The 23,008-nt window shown below is 48.1% G+C and overlaps 1 protein-coding gene and 1 long non-coding RNA gene across 5 annotated transcripts in view; one reads left to right on the forward strand and one right to left on the reverse strand.

The window, feature by feature from the left end:
• The window catches only part of SEMA5A (semaphorin 5A), a 371,086-nt gene extending 352,819 nt beyond the window's left edge, over positions 1-18,267 (reverse strand). For 2 of the 3 annotated variants that reach the window (XR_014794856.1, XM_084881921.1), the window contains exons 1-2: positions 17,800-18,267; positions 1,355-1,462 (exon numbers count right to left, since the gene is read on the reverse strand). The gene's annotated coding sequence lies outside the window, so the exon portion shown is untranslated. The remainder of the gene's footprint in view (positions 1-1,354; positions 1,463-17,799) is intronic. The other variant, XM_084881922.1, reaches the window with a different exon arrangement.
• A 197-nt stretch (positions 18,268-18,464) lies between these two features.
• On the forward strand, positions 18,465-22,667 carry LOC311621103. 2 transcript variants are annotated; one of them, XR_014794789.1, is made up of 3 exons: positions 18,633-18,730; positions 18,876-19,059; positions 21,577-22,667. It is a non-coding gene; the product is annotated as an uncharacterized lncRNA (long non-coding RNA). The 2 variants fall into 2 exon arrangements; XR_014794788.1 differs by lacking the exon at positions 18,876-19,059 and having other exon boundaries at positions 18,465-18,730.
• The last annotated feature ends 341 nt before the right edge of the window (positions 22,668-23,008 follow it).

Below are 23,008 nucleotides of genomic sequence, written 5' to 3' on the forward strand. Positions count from 1 at the left end.
CCAATCCTGGCCTCCTCTTGGTATTTCAGTCCTCATAAAGTTCCATGGAATATTTGAAAGGAACCATGAAGTTCACTCTGTTTAAAGCTCTTCCGGAGGAGAGAGGGTTAACTCGGGAAGTAAAAGTTCTTTGGGGCCGAAACCAGTTTAGCTCAGTGCATAGAATGGTTTAGCTCAGTGAATAGAGCTTCGGCCTGTGGACTGAAAGGTCCCAGATTCAATTCCGGTCAAGGGCATGTACCTTGGTTGTGGGCACATCCCCAGCAGGGCGAGTGCAAGAGGGCAGCTGATCGATGATTCTCTCTCATCAATGTTTCTAACTCTTTATCCCTCTCTCTTCTTCTCTGTAAAAAAATCAATAAAATATATATATATATATTTTAAAAAGTTATTTGGGGGCAACCTGCTGTATCGCTCAGCTCTTCCTCTGCTCATCTCAGATAATCCCTGCTTCACGCCCCGTTGGGTCACTGGAACTGGGGCCTCGGAAGAGTTATCTGAATCCAAGCACCCTGAAGCCCTAACAGAGTAACACTCAGACTCAACATAGTATCCGAAGGGCTGGGCGGCCGGTGTGGCCTCTGAAGGAGGAACATTCAGGAGCAGTCTGGGCAGATGGGCACTCAGGGGCATCAGCTAGCAGGAAGCACCTCTTCCCGTGCCCTGCTGTCCATGCCCTGCTGTCTGGATCTGTGCCTTGCCCGGCTTTCTCGGAGTGACTGCTTCCAGAGCTGTGTGTCACGCAGGAAAGTCAGCAGCTCTTTCCTATTGGGCTAACTCATTAAGAGATAGACCCAGTATTTAAAAAAATAAAAAAGTGCTCCCACCGGGCTGCAGGTGCCGACAGGCCAGCTCAGATGGCCCCATTTAGACTGACAGCCACGCTTTTCGGGATAGAGGCATTCACGGCTGCAGAGAACTGATGGGCAATTATAACATAAACACATACATCCAAATTAAACATCCAGAAGGACACAACACTCATAATTAATAGACTCTCAAGTCTTAAACAACACCCTGGGGCAGTGGGGAAAGCGCGGAGGAGATTCCTTTATATCCTTTTATTTCAAAAATACATGTTAAAATGAATCCCAAATGACTGTCTGACGTTAGGGACCCCGCTGATGATGGCCCAGCTCAGATAAAAACAGCATTTATGATTCAGAGGAGCTTCTGCAGAAGCAGAATGATCCTTCTGCAGAAGCACACAGTCTACTAGGACTCTTGGCAATCACTCTAGAAGTGAATGTCCACAAAACACCAGACCACACGCTGAGGAAACAGGGGAGAGGTGGGACGCCGGCAGGGAAGGCTGGACGGGGGGGGGGGGGGAGACACTGAGCATCTTCCTTACCTGACTCGCCCCGGTTCTCCTTCTCACACCCCAAGGCTACAATGTGGGAAAGGGTCAGCCTCTCTTTATCCTGACTGCACAGAGCACTGGACACTGGAAAAGACGGCCCTGCAATGAAGGTGAAGCATGTAATTTTGTCCCTAAGAAACATCACACATTTGGGGCCACGCTAGATAGTGAGCTCATCATACAGAGGTCTCGGCATCCAGCTCCCCAGTGAGGAAGGGCTCTTATTGATGCCACGGAGACACAACAAGAGCCATGAAGGGCTCTTGTTGATGCCCAGGTGATGACCTAGCCTTTCCCATCCTGAGGTCTGGTCAACCTGCTCCTTTGACTGCAAACTTCTCTGAGATCCAGAAGAGGAAGCCTGGAACATTCTATCTTTTCCTTCTCCAGCCAGAAGCCACTTCCGGTTTTCACCTCTGAAGACACCATATCCCGGCTACATGTGCTCTGATAGGTGCGGCTGTGCACGGTGAGTGAGGGTCCCTCCCACAGAGCCATGAGTCAGGGTACCCACCATGTGTCCATGCCAGTAGGGCATGCCCCTTCCAAATCCCCACCCCTCCTTCTCATCCCAGCAAGTGAGGCAGCTCTCCATGGGCGGGACACTGAATAACATTCCCAATTGTTCCCACACTCACTCTCCCGCCCCGCCTGCCGTCAAGGCCATCTGGCTGGAGTTTCTAGGGAATCCTAGTTGTGTGGCTGAAGCTGCAGAATCCACTTGGGTTGTGGAGGAAGGCTGGAGAACAATGGCATCCATGCCAAGACAAGGGACAGCTCCCTGGAAAACAGGACCAAGAGAACCAAACCCATCTCTTTCCTCTACTCACTGTATTCTCAGGGCAGGGCTTGGGGTCTGACATAGAAGTTTCTGGCAAATCCTTCCTGGTTGGCTGGATGCTATCTGTCACCCTAGGGCTCCCCGGGAGCTGGGCTGTGGTAAAACAAATGGCTCCATGATAACGGAGGCCCTGTGTAAGCCCCTCAGCTCTCTCTGGGGGTTAGAAGAGGCCCCGCCTGGAGACAGAGATGCATCGGTCAGCCTCCACAGCGGCGTCCATGCTCTGGAATTCTGTGCGATGTTTACATCAATTAGGAGGCAGTCGGCATGCCACAAATAAGACTCTAGTCGTACCAAGTGCATTTCCCTTCCTTTCAGTCGGATCCACTTCCTGTCTGCCGTGTCCATTTGAGTTAGGACAGCAGACAGGGTTTGTCAGAAGAAAGCGATTAAAAATTAGCCCATCTCCTTATGAGCCATGGATTCATCTATAAGCAAGCAGAAAACCTCAGGGAATCCCAGTCATCAATGAGCCTGACCCAGGACAACTATCTGCTGCACGTGGATTTAATAATGAGGTGTTTCTGGAGTCATGGGGACGTGTAAATATAATTCTTTCAGAACGAATGGGTCATTTGTCTCTGGATGATTGGGGGCAACATGTGTGAGACGCAGGGGTAACAGTATCTCTCCTTTCCTCCTTCGATGTAAGGCCCAGCTGATGACCTAGCCTTTCCCATCCTGAGGTCTGGTCAACCTGCTCCTTTGACCTTCTTTTCATGGAAAAACATAAGAAGGGAGAAAAAAACCTCAGCTGTTCTCCTTCATGCCCCTGCGGTTAAAATAACACTGCCCCTGTGAGGCATTTAACTGCCCTCATCACCAAGAGACTGACACCTTCCAGGCACTAGGAACTGCTCCCCATTGTCTTCACACCCACCTGGCGAGCCCCTAATCCTGCAGAGTCTAACCTCTGCGCTCAAAATGAGGTTATCCTTTTGTTTTCTCCAAACAATGATGTACTGTTTGGCCAAAGCCATCAATCCTGGTGTGAGACTGAGGTTGACAATTCAAAGATGTTTGGGGTGCTGACTGTCTGAGCCCTTGGCACTGTGGTGTCCAAGATCCCAGGACTAATTTTGGATCATTGGAAATCGGCCACCACAGGATACGCTTGCACTCGTTAAAAATAGCCCAGCTACCCCTCCGAACACTGCAAGCCACAGACCAGGGTTTTTCGTCTCAGACCGGGCTCGCTCCTCTGGAATGCAGTAAAAGAAGAGAATTTTTGAGATTGTCCTTAAGATTTCTTTTTTAATAGACTTTTCACTTCAGAACAGTAAATAATTATTTTAAAAGACTGTGATTGTAGAATTGAACATCTTTAAGTAGAAGCAAGCCATATGGTGTATTGCAGATCAATAGAAAACAATATTATTTCAGAAGTCTCCCTCCAGGGCCTCCACTCCACTTAAATGTGGAGCGTTTAATTAAACAATCCAATTAATCATCTGGAAGCTAATATGGGGAAAGGAAACAGCTGACAACTTCCTAATTGCTCAAAAAAACCAAACATTTCAAACAAGTATGTTTTATATGTACCTCTAATTATGTGTTTATATGAATTCCATTAGCTTTCTACCAATCTCTAGAAGTATAATGCCAAACTCTTACAGAGAAATACATCTACAAAACTTTTCCTTCCCACACATAGGAAAGACACAAGAGATGGGTCTGGCTGGCACTGATGACACCCTGCACAAGGGCTTTTTAAATATCTGACACACATGTGACATATTTGGGTCACACTGCCATTATCAGGCAAAATGGCTAACTGGCAGAAGTCAAAATGTATTCCAACAGGTAGGTTTTAAAAACCGGGTAGCCTTTTCCTAAAGAGGCATAAAAACCGCTAGGGGCAGCCCATGCACCTCCCAGCAAGCAGCCTTCCCAACGTGCATCCGATTTGCTTTCATAAGCTTACCCCTGCAGGCTTCCATGAGCCTGGCAGCCAACCCTGTGTTCACTCCAAAGTGCAATTAAAGGAGAACCCACCAGGCCCTGGCCGGTAGCTCAGCACTTGGTCCCGATAACCCAAGGCTGTGGGTTCGATCCCTGGTCAGTTGACACTTATATGTCAATAAATGGAAGAATCAATAAGTAGAACAACAAACCGATGTTCCCCTCTCTCCTTCTCTCTCTCTCTCTCTCTCTCTCTCTCTCTCTCTCTCTCTCTCTCAAATCAATAAATAATTTTTTTCTTTTTTTTTTTTTAAAGAGAGAATCCACCAAAGCCATTTGACCTTATAGGGCCTCCCACATCAGCCCTCAACCTGAGCCGGTTACTAAGTCCTTAGTCCAGGCCTCCTCAGAATGACTGCCACACCTCCAATCACAACCCTTATTCCAGCTCCTACCCTGTTTCCCCGAAAATAAGACAGTGTCTTATATTAATTTTTGCTCCCAAAGATGCGCTAGGTCTTATTTCCAGGGGATGTCTTATTTTTCCATGAAGAAGAATACGGTACACATTTATTGTTAAATGAAAAGAAAGGAAATGTATTACCTGTATACGGTACGGTAGTACAGTAGTTGTCAACTCAAACCAGACAAACTGTGAATCCTACAATATCAAGAATTTACTCATTTATTCAATGACAATCATGTCATCATCTTCTGGAACATCATCATAACAATCCAATTCCTGAATTTCCTGGTGAATTTCTTGTGATTCCATTTCTTTCAGAATCAGTGGACCAAATCTCTCATGTTTAGCCTAGGAGGGGCCTTATTTTCAGGGGGATGCCTTATATTTCACTCAGAAGGAAACCTGTAAGTAGGTCTTATTTTCGGAGGATGTCTTATTTTCGGGGAAACACGGTAGCACTGTCTCCAACAAACTCAAGAAGGAGATCTGACCCCAAAGCCAGATTTCTTGGGAAGAAGGGGAATGAAAATCCCATTGAAAGGCACTTAGTAGCAAATCCAGAACTGCATCCAGGTTCATGCCCTCCCACCACTAATTGAAGAGACTCTTGACTACAGGTCATTGGAAGTAAATTCGTAGCCATGTTTTATGGGCCACAAAAGTGCCCACTGAGCGGCAGGCAGGACAGATGCCAGTCCATGGGGCTGCGTCCCCACACCAAATGGTGTCACCATACTTCATGATAACTCTCGCCTGCCAGCAAGCTTGCTTGTGGGGAGGATCAGAACCGCAATGGCTTTTGTAAATGGTGATTGCTGTCTCAGATGCAGGAGGAGGACAGAAGAAACCAGAGTGGACTTCATTAAAAGGAATAAAAAGACTAAACGGGACCAGCATTCTCTGGGGCTCCAGTGATCCTTTCCTTTCTGCTCCCTACCTTCATGTGGACCTCAAATCACCCACCAATGGAGAGGGGCCTTCTGAAGGAAGACATGATCTGTTGGCCTGTGGATGATGCCTCGGAGGATAAAATGAGATCTGCATCTTTGTGAGTTTCTCCTTTAATGAATGCTCAATGGCTGAGAGGTCATGATGATTCTTTTCCCCCTTGAAACACCAGAGCCAAGTAACTGGTTTGGACGAAAGGGGCCACATGCTAACCTGACAAGCTCAGGGGCGGCCTGCGTGGCAGTCTGGCAAACTCAGAGATCTAAAGTAACCACAAAAGATGGTCTGAAAATTAAATATCTAACTACAAACAGGTTATAGCGGGCAGTCATGTGCTAGGCCGATATTTTCCCTAACAAAGATCAACTTAGATCTTTCCTGAGCCCATTTTCCTTTTTTCCTCTAAGATAACTTACCTGTGAGATCTCTGGGTAACTTGTAATTTCCTTTTATTTTCAGGAGCCCCTGGGGCACAACCAGATGTGCTGGGCACCAGGACAGATACCACAAATTCCTTCATTATCATGTTAATTTTGCCTGCACTCACCTAAGTATGTGCCCATCATTTTACTTTTTATCCAATCCTAGGGGTTTCCCACCATTTGACTTTATCCCAGCTCCTTAATCCATCACCAATAAATTTTATGTAACCCACCTATGTCCCTCCTTTGATTGCAATGTATAAATACAGATGTAACCCGCCATTCTTCGGAGCATTATCTCAACTCGTTGAGGTTCTGCTTCCCGGCATGTTGACAGTTTGGCTCAAATAAACTCACAAAAATTCTTTACAGGTTTCAATGGGTTTTTTTCCTTAACACTGGCTATGAGAAGAAAAGGGACCTCTAAAAGATTATGAAGGAACTCTCAAGGTCACAAAGATCAAATAAAGCAGGTTTAACAGTTGTTCTCTTTTCCCAAACTCACTTTAAAGCCTGGACTACTCCCCTCTACCAACCATAACAAGGACATCTTATAACTTCTAAACTGTGTTTGAATCTGGAGTGAGTTATTTTCTGTTATAATTTCCATGATATGATTTGTTTTTTCAAAGTCCCTTTTAAATAGTTGTTGGAAAATAACCTTCTTCTCAGCCCAAAATTTAAAGTGAGGTATTCTCTGTATTCTCTTCCCCATGTTGGTCAAGTACATCTTCCCTCTAGACATGAGCCACGTTCAGATCATTAATACCCTTGAGCCTACCTCAATAAATTAATCCATTGATTGATACTCCTTTAAAAATATATCTTCAAAGTATTTTAATGGACAGGTATCTGACCACTATCAAGCTGTACTGTTCTCCTCTCTTGCCTTAACTGTGGCTTACAGCTTTCGCAACTAAAGTCCAAGTCTAGAGACGTGACCTTTCGACACATATTCTTGGATCAGGGATGAGGGAGGCGTGGGACCTCCGGAAGGCTCTTCTCTAACATCATCTCTGGCGCGTGTCCCCCAAGATCCCCACTGTGAAGCTCCGATGTCTTTCCTGTGCCCCAGGATGAGCCTCCGTGAGATGGAAACCCAGCAAGAGGATCGGGGGAAAACGCCCAAAGCTAAATGATATTTGCAGGCATCAGCATTCACGTGAATGAATCTCTGCAATTCTTACTTGCCAGCTTGCAGTTTCTTGAATGATTTCTTCTCACAAGCTGGTAATGCGACCTAGGAATTCCGTCGCTGCTGGCAAGGAGTGAATTTGGCTCCGGGCCTGATTTTGGAGTCTGCCTTGAAAGTCTTGACAGCCAAAGTGTGCTGCGTGGACGTGCAGAGCCCCACCTCCGGCCCCACCCCCGTGACCACTGCACACTTTACTTTCAAGACTGGCACTTTCCGTACAGAAAGCTGCAGAGAAAAACACAGCTTTAAGGTGTGCATTGTAAAAAATATATATATAAACAAACAAAAGAGGAACCAGGGTGGAAAAGTAGAAGGAGAAATACTTTCATCCCAAACACCAGAGTCCAGGCAGCCCCACCTGCCCAGCACCACCTCTGCGGTGTAGCCAGAGGCCAAGGAAGTGAAACATGCAAAGTTGGAGAGCAGGGAGGGGCTCCGGAGGCAGAGCTCCAAGGCTTCAGATCTCTTCCGGATGACGCCAGACTGAGGGATGAAGGAGGCCCTACTGCCTTGGGGCAAGTCTTTCCTCATAAGCAGGTACGTGCTTGAGAGCACCACCGAATGGTAAGCAATTAAATAGCCCTCACATTCCCGTCATACTCACAGCTGACCTAGATGATAAGGACTGGTCCAAATAGCCAACGTGAAGCAGCCCAGCAAACAGCCCAGGAACAAGTCTCTGGGCAAAAGAACATGCCTACAGGGTCTCTGTCATAGCAGCAGCAACTCCAAATCCCCACAGCAAAGAGCCAGGTACTGGAGGCATGGGACAGTATCAGACACATATGCAAAACCACACAAACTGCCTTTGACCTGGTGAAGAGCATTGAAACCGTGAAGGGAAAGGGAAGGGAGAGGACTGGATCTTATTAGAAACAGAGGGTCAATGAGAAGTTACTTTGAGCTCAGCCTGATCCAACCCTTTCTAGTGAAGGCAGAACATAATAATTAAAAGGCTGATGGACTAGCAGAGAAATTGACCGCAGGAGGATAATGATAAGGAGGGAGAAATGGAGAATCCCTTCTATATGGGGGGCAAGTTATCAAAGGATATCTGAGGAGCAGCCTATCACAAAGGACAGGCAACCACGATCCAGTCTCCTTTCCACTTTGGACATCTGGCCACTTCATCTTGCGCAAAAGCTCGATATCTGGGCACTGGACTCCTACTCTGTATGTAGAACATGGTCTTTCTCCTGTATTTACAGCCCAGAAGTATTCAATTTAAATGAATGAAATGCCTACCTTTAACCCCCAGCTCAAACTGTAGAAGAGTTTTCCTTCACTGACCTGATGCCAAATATCCTCCAATTTTTAATTTCAGAGAAACAACAGGAGGTGAGGAGGTCCCAGGAGGGAAGGAGGGAGTGCACACAGCACTGCAGACTTGTGCAGTCACGGTCCTGGCACTTCCCGAGGCCCGGCTGCCAAAGGAAGGTAGGACCCTATTCATCTGAGAGTGTCCAGAATCAGTATTGATGTTAACATTTGGGAGCTTTCCAGAAAAGGAAATGGTTAGAAAAAAAGAGTAAAGTCATCTAAAGTAATGATCTAATACATTTTCACCACTTAGGACAACGTCTTCATTAAGTCTGTATATAACACTGCGTGTTACTTTAATTATGATCAACTCCAGCTATCACATCCAGTACAAATCAACAATTACTCTAAAGGAGGTCTTAAAGCAAGAGAAAAATTGCATCATTTTCTTATTCCTGGTGTTTCAAAACTAAATATATGGCCTGGCAACATGGACATTTTTCTAATCGTGTAACCAGTCAGTCTGTTTAATAGAATACCTAAGTAGTTCTTGAAATCTGGAGAATATTAACTCATAGGAAATAAAAAACAAAACCACACACACACACAAAGAATACCAACCTAAACAGTATTTTATTGAGCAACTAAAACTATCCAAAGTGACATTAAAGATAAAAATGTCAGCTACTCCTTTGCCGTGTTACATGCAAAAGGAAATATTCAATATTCATGGGATCCCATAGACAATGCCTGACCGCTCACTGAGAGTGAGTAATTTTTAGGACTGGTGGTAATAGGAAAAACATGGGCATTTCATAAGTGTTGCTCTTAATTTGTGTCTCGGTTAGGCTACAAGGGTGGGAGGAGGCAAATTCAGAACAAGCCGGTCCAAAATTACATTGGTGGGAGGTCAAAAAAAAAAGTGTGGCACAGGATTTAAACTCTGTTGGTCTCAATTTTGCACTCAACTACTGAATTTTTGAATTTTGCATACGAGAACTGAAGAAATTAGACATCATCAAAAATGCTTGCTGGGAACATCACAGGGCTGGGTCACAATACGTACTGTATCGCTGATGGGGAGATGCATGAGAGCCCTGAGGCTGGTGGGTCCCAGCCAGCTCCTGAAGGCCACCGGGGGTATCTGGAGCTCGGATGTCTGTGCCAAAGCAAACACTCCCACATGGAAACCAACCGGTGTGGGGAGAGGATGGTGCCCGGAAGAGACCTGAGGAAGCCCCATGGCAGGGGGCAGAGAGGATGTGAACACACTAAACAGATGCCAGCAGCAATAAACAAGAGGAGAGAACTAAAGTCGCTTCCACCCTGAAACAGCAGTGGAGCAAGGCAATTCCCCGGTCCCTCTACCCACACTCTCACTTCAGCTGTACTTGAACTGCAAAGCATGGCAAAGCAGAATAGAAAAGCTCGAAGTGATTCTATACCTCTTCTACGAAGGCAGAAAAAGAGCACATGCCCCTTTAAGTACTCAAACTCGGGGCATTGGAAAACCTGCCTTCTGCCTGGGGCTGGCTGTTGGGAGTCCTGGCCTCACCTGCAGGAGCCAGTGTTCTGCTGAGCAAGTGCACAGGCTACAGAGAGGCTCCCTGGACACTTCCCTCCGCAGAAGAGCAGCACAGCTTGGGACCAGGAGGTCCTGTTCCCCAGAGTGACCCCCGGATCTTGCAACAATAAAAGTGGCAGGAGAGAAGCATAGTCGAACAAATGACAGGGGGTTGGAGTGAACTAAACTTAGCGGTGAGGACGGCTGATTCCTCTAATGGCCTGATTAAGTTCAGTTATGTGGTCTCATTGGAGACAACCTGGGTTTGCTTGTTTTCCTAGCATCAAAGAATCCCTGCTCATCCCGGCATCGGACAGCCTCAGCACCAGGCTGTGACAATCCTGGAGACACGGACTCCACTTCCCAGAGAAGGCAGCAGACTCTGTTTAGGCCAGTCATTAGTCAACAGAGCCAAATATCAACAGTACAATGATTGAAATTTCTTTTGAGAGTCCATTTTTTTAACTTACACTATATAGTAGTTAGGCACATTGTTATTAACTTAGTTAGGGTATTCCTAAACTGGCCTTTGCTAAAAATTCACGGGGCCAAAGAGCCGCATGTGGCTCACGAGCCACAGTTTGCCTACCACTAGTTTAGGCCATTGGCAGTTTAACATCCACTACCTTTAGCGGTTATGCCCCAGATTCATATTTTAACAACTCTATTGAGATATAAGTTATATCCCATAAAATCAACTCATTGCAAGTGTACAATTTCAATGATTTCTGTACGTGAAGTGATAGGACATTCCATCATCCCCAAAAAAATGGTCACGCATTTGCTGTGCCCCGTTCCCATCCCAAGCCCTAGGCTACCAAGAATCCACTGCTGTCTGTCTCCCATGAGTTACTTTTTCTAGACATTTCATATAAAACGGAACCACAGGGTACGTGGTCTTTCGTGACTGGCTGCTTTCACTAAGCGTGGCATTTTGAAGTTCACACATATGGCAGCATGAGCTCGTTTTATTGCTGAATAGTAGTCCATTGTATGGCTATACCACACTGTGTTTATCCATGCATCTGTCTCAGCTTATTAAATCCATAAATCCAACTCAGTGACAAGGCTTACTGGCCTAATAACAGAAATAAAATAAGAAAGCCTGCCATATTTCTAATATACTCTAGAATTTCTAAAATATCTGCAATGTGTCAAAATACATAATAAGGACACAATATGTTCCTTGGAATTTTTGTGCGTGAGGGCAGGGGAGCAGGAGGGCTGCTGTTTTAACTAAGACAACACCCCTGAGTTTCAATTCTTTTACTTTTTTTAATACACATAAAGTGTTTAAACACACATAAAGTATTTTTATGCTAATTTCTAACTCAAGGAAGGTCATCCATTCATTATCAAGCATTTACTTACTGTGCAAATAGCCCTGAATTAGCATATATGAAGTATATACAGTCCTTGGCTTACAGAGGCATTTGTATTTCGAGACGAAGATAATGAATCAGCTTGGGGTTTCTGAAACATTTTTCTCCATTTACTGGTGAAGAATATAATTTGTGTTTAGCTCTCACGGCCACAGTCCTTTATCTGGGGTACGATGGTGCAGTCTGTACTGTTTATAGACTACATAAAGGCATGTATTGATCCATTCACACATCACACATGGACCAAGAGCCACACCATGTGCCAGGCACTGATGCGGCACCCGAGACACAAATGACAGCCTTGTCTGTCCCCTAAGCTCACATTCTCTATCGGTGAGAGACTTGGAGAAATAAAGTGTGGTGGGTGATGCAAAACGCTATGAAGGGGAAAGGGAGGCTGAAGGAAGAAAGGAGATCCAGAAGGAGTGAGCCATCAAAGAGAGTGGAGAGATCCAGAAGCAATGAGCCATCAAGGACGGCGGAGGGAGAACCTCCCAGCAGAAGGAAGAGGACACACAAAGGCTGGAAGGGGGTAGAAGGGGCTGCAGTCAAGAGGGAGGGACAGCAGCCGGGACAACTCAGGTCCCTGAGTCATGGTCCCAAAGTCTCTTCCTATGTCCCAGCCTGAGGGGCTCAGCAGCCTGGCCCTCACCTCCACTTGCCCGTAGAACCAGTTCAGTCCCCACTGCAGGTCTGTGGCCCGAGGCTCATCCCGCATTAAGCTTTGGACCCACCCCCCCAGGCAGGTAGTCCTGCTAGCCTGATTCTATCCTGACATCCAAATCCAGGGGCCCCAACCTGCTGTGCCCTCCAGCTGCTCTCCACATTGGAACTTAGTTCCAGGAATGGGTTTTGTGTCATCATTCCCAAGGCCCTGCCCTGGTAACCAAACATCCTAACCACTCGCCAGACTTCCTGTCTCCCACCCCCTTCCTCTTCTCGAGGCCCTTTCTGTAAGGTCCCACAGACCTCAGGCACACGTGGCTTCTGACCCACCACTGACATCTCCAAGTGCATTCATAGATTCCACCCACAAACTCAGGGCAGGGCCCTCACAGGACCTCTATCTGACACCCCCAAGTCACAGAGGGCCAGGTATGCCCCTGCCAACCGCTGCTGCCCACACCACGCCTCTTCCTTCTGCCCAGTTCTAGCCAGGCATGCATCCCCACTGCTGACATCTCCCCATCACCGCAGGCAGACCTGAACCTGGGGACCCTCCGTGGCCAGTGAGTGCATTCAAGGTGGAGGCCTCTCCAGGCTCCCTGCCCAGTTAGGCAGCCAGCTCCATTAAACCGTGGGCTTGTGGTATGTCTTCTCCCCGGCCTTCTAAGCTTTCTAGTGCTAACTTTCTAAAACCCGAGTCCACAGCCAGAAAACACGAAAATTTACAAGACAGACTTCCTAGAAGCAATTCCTTTCGTTCGTATGTGTATGTCAACTGGCATGAGCAATGGCTCCATTACACTTTCCATGGGACAAGGGAAGTTGAACATCCAAGGCAATTCTTTCTGCTTTATGCCACCATGCACAAACAATGTTCCCGGCTTTACAACGGGTAAAGTTTTATGGCAGATCTAAATCTCCGTCCTGTAAAGGAAGTCACAGAAGCCAGTGTGGTTCTCAAACCCACATGGGTGCAGGAGATCCGACCATACATGTCCCTGGCCTCAGAGGTGCTCTCTCCACAGCATGCATGTGCAGTGCTGACTGAGGACAGCGTGGGAAGCCCTCTCCAAACTGTGTCACATCTCCGGGGCTGTTGTTTTTTACAACAAGGGGAGTTGTTTGCGTGGAATTTTATCTGGACTCGGTTTTATGAGGAATGCATCTCTTCGGGGAAGTTGTGGCCAAGCGCTAACCATCTTCCAGGCAGCACACAGGAAAACTGCTCAGCAGAATTCTCCTCCTCGTGACTTTTTCTTGGCTCTGCTTTCCTGCACGGGTGCCTCACAGATCACCATTAGGTGAGTGTGAAGTGATGGAGAAGAGACTCCATTTCCTGTGAACAATCTGTCCTTGCTCAATCCTGACTGTCACTTGCCTAAAACTTATTTAATTTCACATCTCAGCAAATACAGTATTGTGTCTCCAGTACAGTTGGTTTCTGATGGCATCACTCTCCTTATCATACATATCTGCAATTGCATTACCTGTTACAGTAATGTGATCTACTCTCAAAAATGTACATAAAAAGGCAACATAAAATAAAATTTTATGGGTATACTCCCTCATCATTCTACAAATGCTAGGCTAGCCAATTCCATAGAGACACACTGACAGTGACTGAAAGATGAGAAGATAAAAGATTAGTGAGTTCCTGGCCTTCCAGAAATTAAAATAAAATAAAAAATGCACCACTAAAAATGTATTCTTTTAAAGCATAACACTTTTTTGTATTAATTAGAAACCAGTGTTGTTGTATAAGATAAAAAAAGAATAGAAAATGAAATGATTTTTTTTTAAATGCCAATATATTTTAAAACTTAGAAAAGGGAAATAAAGTGTTTTCATCTTTGCTCCTGTCAAACAGCCATTAATCTTGGACAAAAAAAGAAGGGATTAAATAAAAAAGAAGAAGACACCAGCAATTCCTATGGGAAAATGTTCTGTTTCCTTGAGCCTGCTGTCTTAAATGCCGTGCACCAGGTGACATAGAACTTGGCTTTGAAGTTGCCTGGCTTCAGAATACTCTTGGGAAATTCAGAGCCAGGTTTCCTTAGCTCTACCTTCAAATGGCAAAGAGTAGCTGTGTCAATACCGGTACATTCTGAGTGACTTAGAAAACACTACCTTCTCTTAGAGAGAGCTTGCATTTGCTTTGTCCTGTGTGGCTTAAATTCTGAACAAGAAGTTTGGGGGAGGCTCAGTTAAAGTGAAAACTTTATGTATATTCTAACGCATTTTTATTTTTTTCTCCCTTTCTTGCTATTAGAAATTGATTTTATATATAGGATAACAGGACCTGATGAGTTCACGTCAAAGAAATAAGTAACATATGTAATCAAGCATACCACAAGGCAAAAGGTGCTTCATCAACCTGCCTGCCAATGAGCAACTCCTCACTGTTGAATTAATCTTTAGGATTCAACCAACTTGTACAGGAATTAAGAGTTAAGCAGATTGTCCCCTCTCTATGGCAGGTCATTTCTACAAGGCAGAGTGATAAAAAATAAAAAAATAAATAAAACAAAATAAAAAATAAAAAAATCAATTTTCAACAAAACTGTGTCTCGATTTTGAAAGGTTGCTGGGAGCATATGTGAAAACGTCTGTGTTGTCACTAAGAGAACATAGAATATAAACAACTTAAAATAATATATACAACATATATATATATATATATATATATATATATATATATATATACTCATCTTAGAACTCAAGAAAAAGGTTCACTTTTCTCTAAATTTGCCAAAAGATGCCGGTGGGCAGAAATATACAAGGTCCCACTTTCACACTTTGCACTCTGGTGTAGCTCAATTTGTTAGACACCGTAATTTACATTTAAAAATTATTTAACACAACATAAAAATCGGTCACCTTGGTGTTATAATTATACCCTAAGCACTTTGAGTAAGTGGAGCAACAATTTCAGAGGCATTTTTAAATACAAATTTGGTATAATTATAGAATCCAGAATTATGGAGGAGGTGCTGAGGGAAGTGAGATTTTTCTGCTACACTGGACACATGCTACTATAGAAATGGATTCCTTGACTGCGGTGTATTATTAACTCATTGATTTGTTCTACCTGCAAGCTATCTGGTGTGTAATCCAAACCTCTTCTTAGGGGTTAGTTTCTGATCTTCGTTAACTCCGTAATCCATGATTATTTGTTTATGTGATGGAATACCTTTTTACCTTCAGCTGGACATGTATGTGTATCAGAAGCAAAGCTTCAATTTCAAGGACTTGACGACAACAACAAAAAGGCACTTGGAATCATTAAAAAAAAAAATAATAATCATCAAGTTAATGAAAAACTATGCAATGGTTCAGTTAAGCAGCTCCCTCTACTAACATAGGCTCAAGGAGCTGACATCTGTTATTTTAAGGAATCGGCATACAACGGAGAGAAAAGTTTGTTGGTTTTAACGTTTGTCCCTGACCAAGAGTCTAAAGTGACTGAAGCAAGACTCCTCACTGCAAAGCCAGGGATGGGGCTTAGGAAGGTCCATGAACTCTCTGCAACTGAAGCCACCGTTTCCGTGAAGGTGCCCGTATCCGTTAGATCCCAGAAACACCACAGCATTGGATGCTCCTACGTTTCACTCTGTCCAGCCGTGGTGAAGAAATAATTTTAAAAGGAAAGGGCAGTGAAGAACACAGGTTTATTGTGGCCAAATCCGAAACATCTCAAAAACATCTTTTGGACAGAGACAAGCTTGACCACCCCGGAGACCAAAGTCTTTGCTCTCAGCAGGGATCTCCCAGCTGTTTGCCATTAAAACCATCAAATCCGTTAGTACAATTAGTAAAAGGCATAAAATGACTAGCATTGTCCATCCTCTCCCTGTTAAGAGAAGTGGGTACTAGCAAAAGCATGTAAAAGCAGGCACTAACTAGTTCATCACCCCACAGTTCCAGGAGTCTGACCACACCACACCCAGGAGAACCGCTATCTTGTGGCCAAGATTTCACAAGAGAGAAACTCAAGCAACATGAACTCTTGTGTTTCAAGTGACCCAAACTGTTACACTGAGCTTTTTTATTACAAATGGATACAAATCTTAGGAGGTAAATACATATATTTCCTCTGGGGTTAACACAGGCATACACCGGAAAAAAGTTCTTTAAGTGATACGCACCATATGATCTGCCTGAACTGAGATTGTGAACTGGCCACTCAAAATAGTGCAAGGCAAACTTTACTCTCTCTTCAACAATAAAACTGGCATTCATTAACAATTAATTTAGCAATGCTATTTCGGCGTTTAAAACCTTCCCCAGGAAAGTCTGTTTTTGCCTTTCAGTGCCTCCTTCGGAGAGACTAACTGTAATTAATAACATACTCTCTGCTATTCCCAAACTTGGTCACGATGATGGAGCTCTTCTGGAGAAGCTCACGGTGACATACGATTGTTTTCCTTAAAAACAAGCTGCAGTGATCATTTGTAACTCCTGGCATGCTAACTAACGGATGTTCTCCTGAGGACCAGAACTTTATGTCAGTATTAAACATAACTCAGATTACCTTCGCGCAATTTCGATTCTCTTTTTTCCCCCCGAGTTAAAGACAATCGTCACAGGGAGGAAGACAGACAGATGCACAGACAGGAAGAGTTTGCAGCGATGTTTTCTCCAGAAGGAACCTTCTACTGAAAGGACTTGTTCAGCAGCCACCTTTCCTGTCCCTCCTGCTAGCAATGCCAACAGCTCCCTCTGGCCAGCAGGTCAGCTGCCGCCACCCTCCACCCTACGACATTATTGCAAGACCTGCCTGGTCTGCTGTCTGCCCGCGGGGACCCCCACCCACTCGCCCAGGACCTCGTCGCAGCTCTCTGCATCCTCCCTCTGGCGCTCCCAGCGCTCGCTCTCAGCGCCCCCTTCCGGGGGTCCCCGGGATGCCGCGGGCGCAGGAAAGTTAAACCCCAACTCCGCGCGGCTGCATCCAGGTACAAAGCGGGGAAAGGGCGAGGAGTGGCCGCGCTTCCCGCCAAAGCCCGGGGAAGGGGATCCGCGGGAGGCCCCGCACGGGGCGCCGCCAGCAGCTCTCCCAGGGCACCGCTCCTCCGCGGGGGGTTCCTCCACATCCTGGGAGGACCAGTCTCCTCCAAGACCCAGATCTGCCTCCGGCCCCGAAACCCGGAGCGGGAGGATGCGAACCCGTGCAGCGGCGGAGAGATGCTCGCGGAAGGGGCCTCGCCAGCCTGCGGCCCATGGGGTCCTCCGGGCCCGGACGCCCCAGCCTCAGTCTCCCTCACTAGCCGAAGCGCTCGGCGGAGTTGAGCCCAAGTCCCACTGCCTCCCAGTTTCTCACGTGAGCCCCCAAACCGCTGGAACTAAAACAGAAGCGGCTGCCCCCAGCCGGGGGTGTGCAAGGCAGCGGCTCGGAGCCCGCGGAGCCCCGGCTGCCCGGACCCCTGCCCTTCGCACACTTCCACCGCGCGGTCCGTCCGGAGGTGCCGGGGAGGGCTCCCGTCTCGCCCCCCGACCGGTCGCCCCTAGGGTCGCTTCCGCTCCTTATCTCTGCACGCTCAGGCCTCGGCAAAGGCAGGGACACAAACTTCCAGCGGGTGCACCAGCTCAGCGGCGGGACCCCCCGCGGGGAAGGTCTCCATCTAATCCAGGGCGCGCCGCCCCCCGCTGCTCCGGCTCCCGCTCCGGCCTGCAGACCCCCCTGTCCCAGACCCACAGGACCCCCCGCCCCCCGTGCCGCCCCCCGTCCCTCCGGCAACCCGGCGCGGAGGGGGCTGCAGCCACGGCCGCTCGGGATGGGCGGGGGGCGCTTACCGGGTGGGACGCGCGCTCCTCGGGCCAGCTATCCGGCGCCGGAGCCCCGGAGAGGTCTGGGGGTCCTCTTCAGCGCCCGGCCGGGAAAGTGGAGGCAGCAGCCGCCTCGGCCCCCTGCCACTCGCCCAGGACCGTACCCCACTTGCTGCGCGCTGCGCTGGGGGGCTCCCCGTCCCTGGCGCGCGGCCGGGCGGGGGGACGCGGGGTCGTCCCCGGCGGGGGAGACGGCGAGGAGGCAAAGTTGAGTGTCCTCACCAGCTCCGCGAGGGAGCCCCCGGGCTGGGTCCCCGGGATCGGGCTGCCCCCGCGGAGGAGAGGCGGAGGACGGGAGCCGCCGCCCGGCAGGGGCCGCGGCCGGTCGGGGACGGCAGAGCCCACCGCGATGGGAAGGCAGCAGCGCACCGGAGCGGCGGAGAGTGCGGCTGCCTCCGGCGCCTCCTTCCCCGCGAGTAGAGCGGCGCGGGGCGCGGAGCGGGGAGCGCGGGGCCGCCTGGCCCCGCCCCCAGCCCGCCGCGCCCCGCCCCCGGACCGCATCGCCCCGCCCCCGCCGCCCCGCCTCCCGGGCAGTGAAACCCGAGCTCCGCCGGCGCCACCTCCCGGCGCCCCGCCCCCGGCCCGCCCCTGCCCGGGGGGCCCCCCTGCTCCCCGGGCCCCCCTGCACCCCTGCGCCCCGGGAGCCCCACTTGGCCTCCCTGGGGCAGTGCGCCCGAGCCTGGGCTTTCGGGGGCTTCTTCCCCCCCCACCCCACTCCCTAATCCCCCACGCGGGCCGGCGGTGGCTCCCCGCGCCTGTCCCGCCGCTGGGACGTGGCCACTTTGGGGGTGGGGTGGGGTGGGGTGGGGGTGGGGTGGGGAGCGCAGTATAAAGGGTCGGAGGCGGCGCGGGCCGAGACCTCGACGTGGCGCGTCCCCTCTCCCGGCCTCCGCTCCAGGTACGTGTGCGTCCCCCGGCCGCTCGGCCGATCGGGGTGGGGTGTGGGATTTGGGGGTGGGTGGGAGTGGGTAGGGGTGGGCTGGGGCCGCGGAGTCTTCATGGATTGTAATCCGTTCCCCCTTTTTGTGGGACATCCTCTTGAGCGCTCTGAACTGGAAACTCCTTAAACGACCCAGAGAGTCGCCGGCGGTTCTTGGAGGAACGATGAGTGGGATGACCCTCCCGCCTGGTGTGGGTCGATTTCAGAGGCGTTCAATCAGAGACAGGAACCGATCAGAGGAACCTGGGAGGCAGCTGAGCGTTGAGAGGAGCCCCCGGAGGGAGAAGGTTCGCTCGTCCAATTCTGGGGCCAAATGTTACTTATTGCGCTTTCGTAGAATCTTTCGGGTCTTATGGAGCAAGTACTCGGGTGACAAGATTCATAAAAGAACATGAAAGTTCCTTTCGAGACTCCTAGAACTTGATACTTTTCAGCACAGCTTCTGCTCAGAACTCCAAAGAGCAGCGCCTGTCCCTCTTCCTCGGGTTGAGGGTGGGGACAGTGTCTATGGGCCCTTTGGTCTCCACCTGGGCTTCCCGAGGGTGGCTTTCGAGTTCTCCCTGCATGGACGCCCCCACCGCGGGCCTCCTTAGCTGGGGACAGGACGTCCCTGTGACCCACACTCAGGAATGGCTCCAGAGCGGGTTGTGGACATGCCCCATACGGGAAAGGGGCCAGTATGCCCATAACTGTGCCACTGAGCTCATCTGTGCTGCAGAGAACGCTCCACTGGCTGGAAGATGTGCCATAGCCTGTCATATCCAAGAGAAAGACGATAGAAACACAAATAGACATTGCATTTTTACTTTGTAGAAGTAGTTTTTAATAAAAGAATTAAATGAAAGCAATCCTGAAGGTTTCCATGGAAGCCTAGTGCAGCCCAAAATCGCCAGTCTCTATCTTTTCTCTCTCTCTCTCTCTCTCTCTCTCTCTCTCTCTCTCTCTCTCTCTCTCTCTCTCTCTCTCTCCTCTCTCTCTCTCTCTGTCTCTGTCTCTCTCCCTCTCTCTCTCTCTCTCTCTCTCTCTCTCTCTCTCTCTCTCTCTCTCTGTCTCTCTCTCTCTCTCTCTCTCTCTCTCTCACTAGTACTGAGCTGCCTGGGTACTCAAGGCCTCACTCAGATTTCCTCTAAGACATCCGGGAGGAAATGTCGGGAGCTGGGAGCCTCTTGGAGGAGCATTCTTCCCCGGGTTGAGTTGGGGGCACTCGGGCCTGGCAGCTGCCTGGCTCCTGGGACCTTACTGAGCAGCCTAACAGTTGTGTGCTTGGCATGAGGGGCACTAGCTCCATTCCTGACATGCCGATTCTCTTGCCTACGTGGCACAGAGGCCTAGGAACGCCCTGGGAGGCGGAGGCACCCTGGGAGGAGGAGGCTGCCAAGGTCTAGCCTGGCTGCTCTGCTCCTGGGTTGGGGGAGGGGGGGGGGGGGGGACATGGCCTTACCCTGACTCTGCAGCCCTTGGGTGCTTGGGTACCTTTGGAGCCTCCACCGCCAGGGCAAAGGGAGACAGAAACAAAGATCCCGGCCTGTAATTAATCCTTGTCCTTGCCTTTCAGAATTACAGTTAAAGGTGTGTACACTTAAAAAAAAAAAAAAACTTGGCATACAGAGAGAGCTTAGCAGTGGGAAGAAAATAGCTTTCTACACCATAAAGCCAGCAGGGCTGATAAGATAACGTTTAACTCAATAAATTATGTAACTTTATGTGTATGTGGGGGAGAGAGGTCAATTAGATGGGCAGTGTACAGGCTACACCCAAGCATTGTTAAAATATGTATGTTTGATGAAAATGAATTACAAATTAATACTGAAGACAGGCAAGAAACAAAGAGTAAATTAGAGGGTCCTGAAAGCTAAATGGCCTCATCGGAGGTCCACTGGACTTAGGGAAAGTTCTTAACTCCCTGAGCTACCCTCTCCTCACCTGGAGCTTACAGGAACCTGCTCTGGGTGTGTCCTTTGTATGCACTGAAAGAGAAAGGTGGTGGATGTAAGTAAACACCAGGACACAGCACAGAAGTAGGCCCTCTACAATAAAATTATTTTAAAGGATCCACAGGTGTCTCATTCTTCCAAATGAAGTTTCTGAGTGTGTGGGGGTTTTTTTGGTTTTTTTTTTTGACGTTTGCTCACTGTTTCAAAGTAAGCTTCTTATCACATTACTAGAGGTCCGTTAAATGAAGAGATTCATGCAATAGGCCTTCCTTCCCTTCACTTCCAGCACCTGGGACCCAGGCCTTCGCTCCGGCCAGAGTCTGCCTTCTTCGTCTTCGCTGCAGACTCCAGAGTCTGCAGTCTTTTCTTGGCTGTGGCACGCCATTCCTGTAGATCCCTTTGCCCCCTGCCCTCCCTCTCATAGCAGTCATCCTGCCCTGCCTCGCCACTCCCGCCTGGAGCAGCAGGACGGCCACCATTTTTTGCCTTCTAATTTGCATGCTCACTCTGATTGGCTGTGGGCATAGCAGAGGTACGGTCAATTTACATGTTTGCCTATTATTAGGTAAGATAGAATCAGAGTTGATACTTTTCAAAAAAAACTCTTTTGTTCTCTCTTAAAAATACACTTAGGGCTCTCCCTAAACTTTTATGTCAGCCATGCACATGATGTAAAAGAATGAGAATACCAACCAAGCACTCGGTGAAAATGATGAATTTTGGGGCGCTGATTCATGTGACCTGAAAAAACGCCATCCATTTCCTGATTCACCTCAATTTCTGTGGCCAGATGAAGGATCCCTTATGTCTCTGAAATAACTAACGGCTTTTTTCTTGTCTTTATGTCTCTCCCTTGTGCTTGAATTTCAGTTCCATCGATAAACTGCCACCTCCGAGGAGGGCAGCAAGGAGGGGGCCAAAGAGAATGTCACCTGGTGGAGCTGCGATGCTGCTGTGGTCAGGGGTGACCTTCAAAAGAAACCTCGGTATCTGTGACCTTTACAACGCCCGGGATTGTATTAGTGCCATAAAAAACCATGGCTTTATGGGTATTTACATCTTAACTGGATTTTCCTACAAACAAGCCGAGGCACATTACAATTCTCCACAAGTATTCCTTTTTTCTACTGTTTTCCTTTTTTTAGATCTATGGCATTTAAGAATTGAAAAAACTGCTAGGTCCTCTGATCAGCGCCATTAGTTTTTTTTTCTTAAAACGGCCAAACATTGGTAAAACGACATGCAGTTTTTATGCCTCACTAAGATTGCTTCCTGCTGGTTTTGTTAAGTATTTGAAAGACTCATGATATGGCTACAGAAACTGTTGTGATGCTCCCCAAAGTCTGGAGAGAAGAATCACCAAGTAGGGAGAGTTCAGGGAGCCTCCAGGGTTGCTTAGGGTTTTTACCCCTATTAATGCTCACCCCCGCCCCCCTTTCGTGTAGCAGCCCACTCCCATGACAGAGATTGACAGACATAAGCAGGAGAGTTTTATTCAAAACAACAACCAAAAACTAAAACAATACAAATAACATAGTATGGCACATCTGAGAATGAGCATAAGTGGGGTCCTGGACCTTAAAGTGGGGAAGGACCAGCGCAACTGCTGGCTAGCCCTCTGCCCATCAGTACACTGGACATTCTCCATCATGCTCTCTTCTCTGAAGTCTGAGTTCCACCCAACCCCACCCAGGGCCTGCTTCCAGCTTCTCATGTCTGCCAGCAGTGTTTGCCCCTGCCAGCTGTTTCAGAGGCTGGCACAGAGCAGCCTGGTCATCATCCAGCCCAGGTGAGCCTCCTCACCTTTGCACACTCTACAGCTCATCCCACAGGTGAAAACCACCTCCAGAAGCATTTGTGCCTTGTCACTTTTTTTTTATTGTTTTGTCTTTATGGTTAAATTTCTTGATATATTTTTCTAGCAACCCAGTTCCCTTTCAATAAAACTGTTGTGCTCAAAATACCTCAAGTTGCCTTTTTATAAGTATGTTCTGAGGAGAAGGATAATGTTGGGTTTAAAAGATTTTTGGAATACCTAGAGGAAATTCGGATGGTTTGTGGCATGGAGATAAAGCATCCATATGGTTTCCCGAGTGTTATTTTCTGACATGAAGCCTTGTGTATCCATAAGTGAAGAATGGCTGTACTTTTATAACATATGCTTGATGCCCATTAATCAATGTCCTCTATAGTCCTGTCTTTGAAAATAGATTTTTTTGGGGAAATTGCATTTGGAAATAAATTTTCAAAAGTAACGTTCATCCCACATAGATTTAGAAACACGAATTACTCTGCCTTAGTT

This window comes from Pipistrellus hanaki, assembly GCF_964339955.1.
Source record: "Pipistrellus hanaki genome assembly, chromosome: 4".
Taxonomy (NCBI): Eukaryota; Metazoa; Chordata; class Mammalia; order Chiroptera; family Vespertilionidae; genus Pipistrellus; species Pipistrellus hanaki.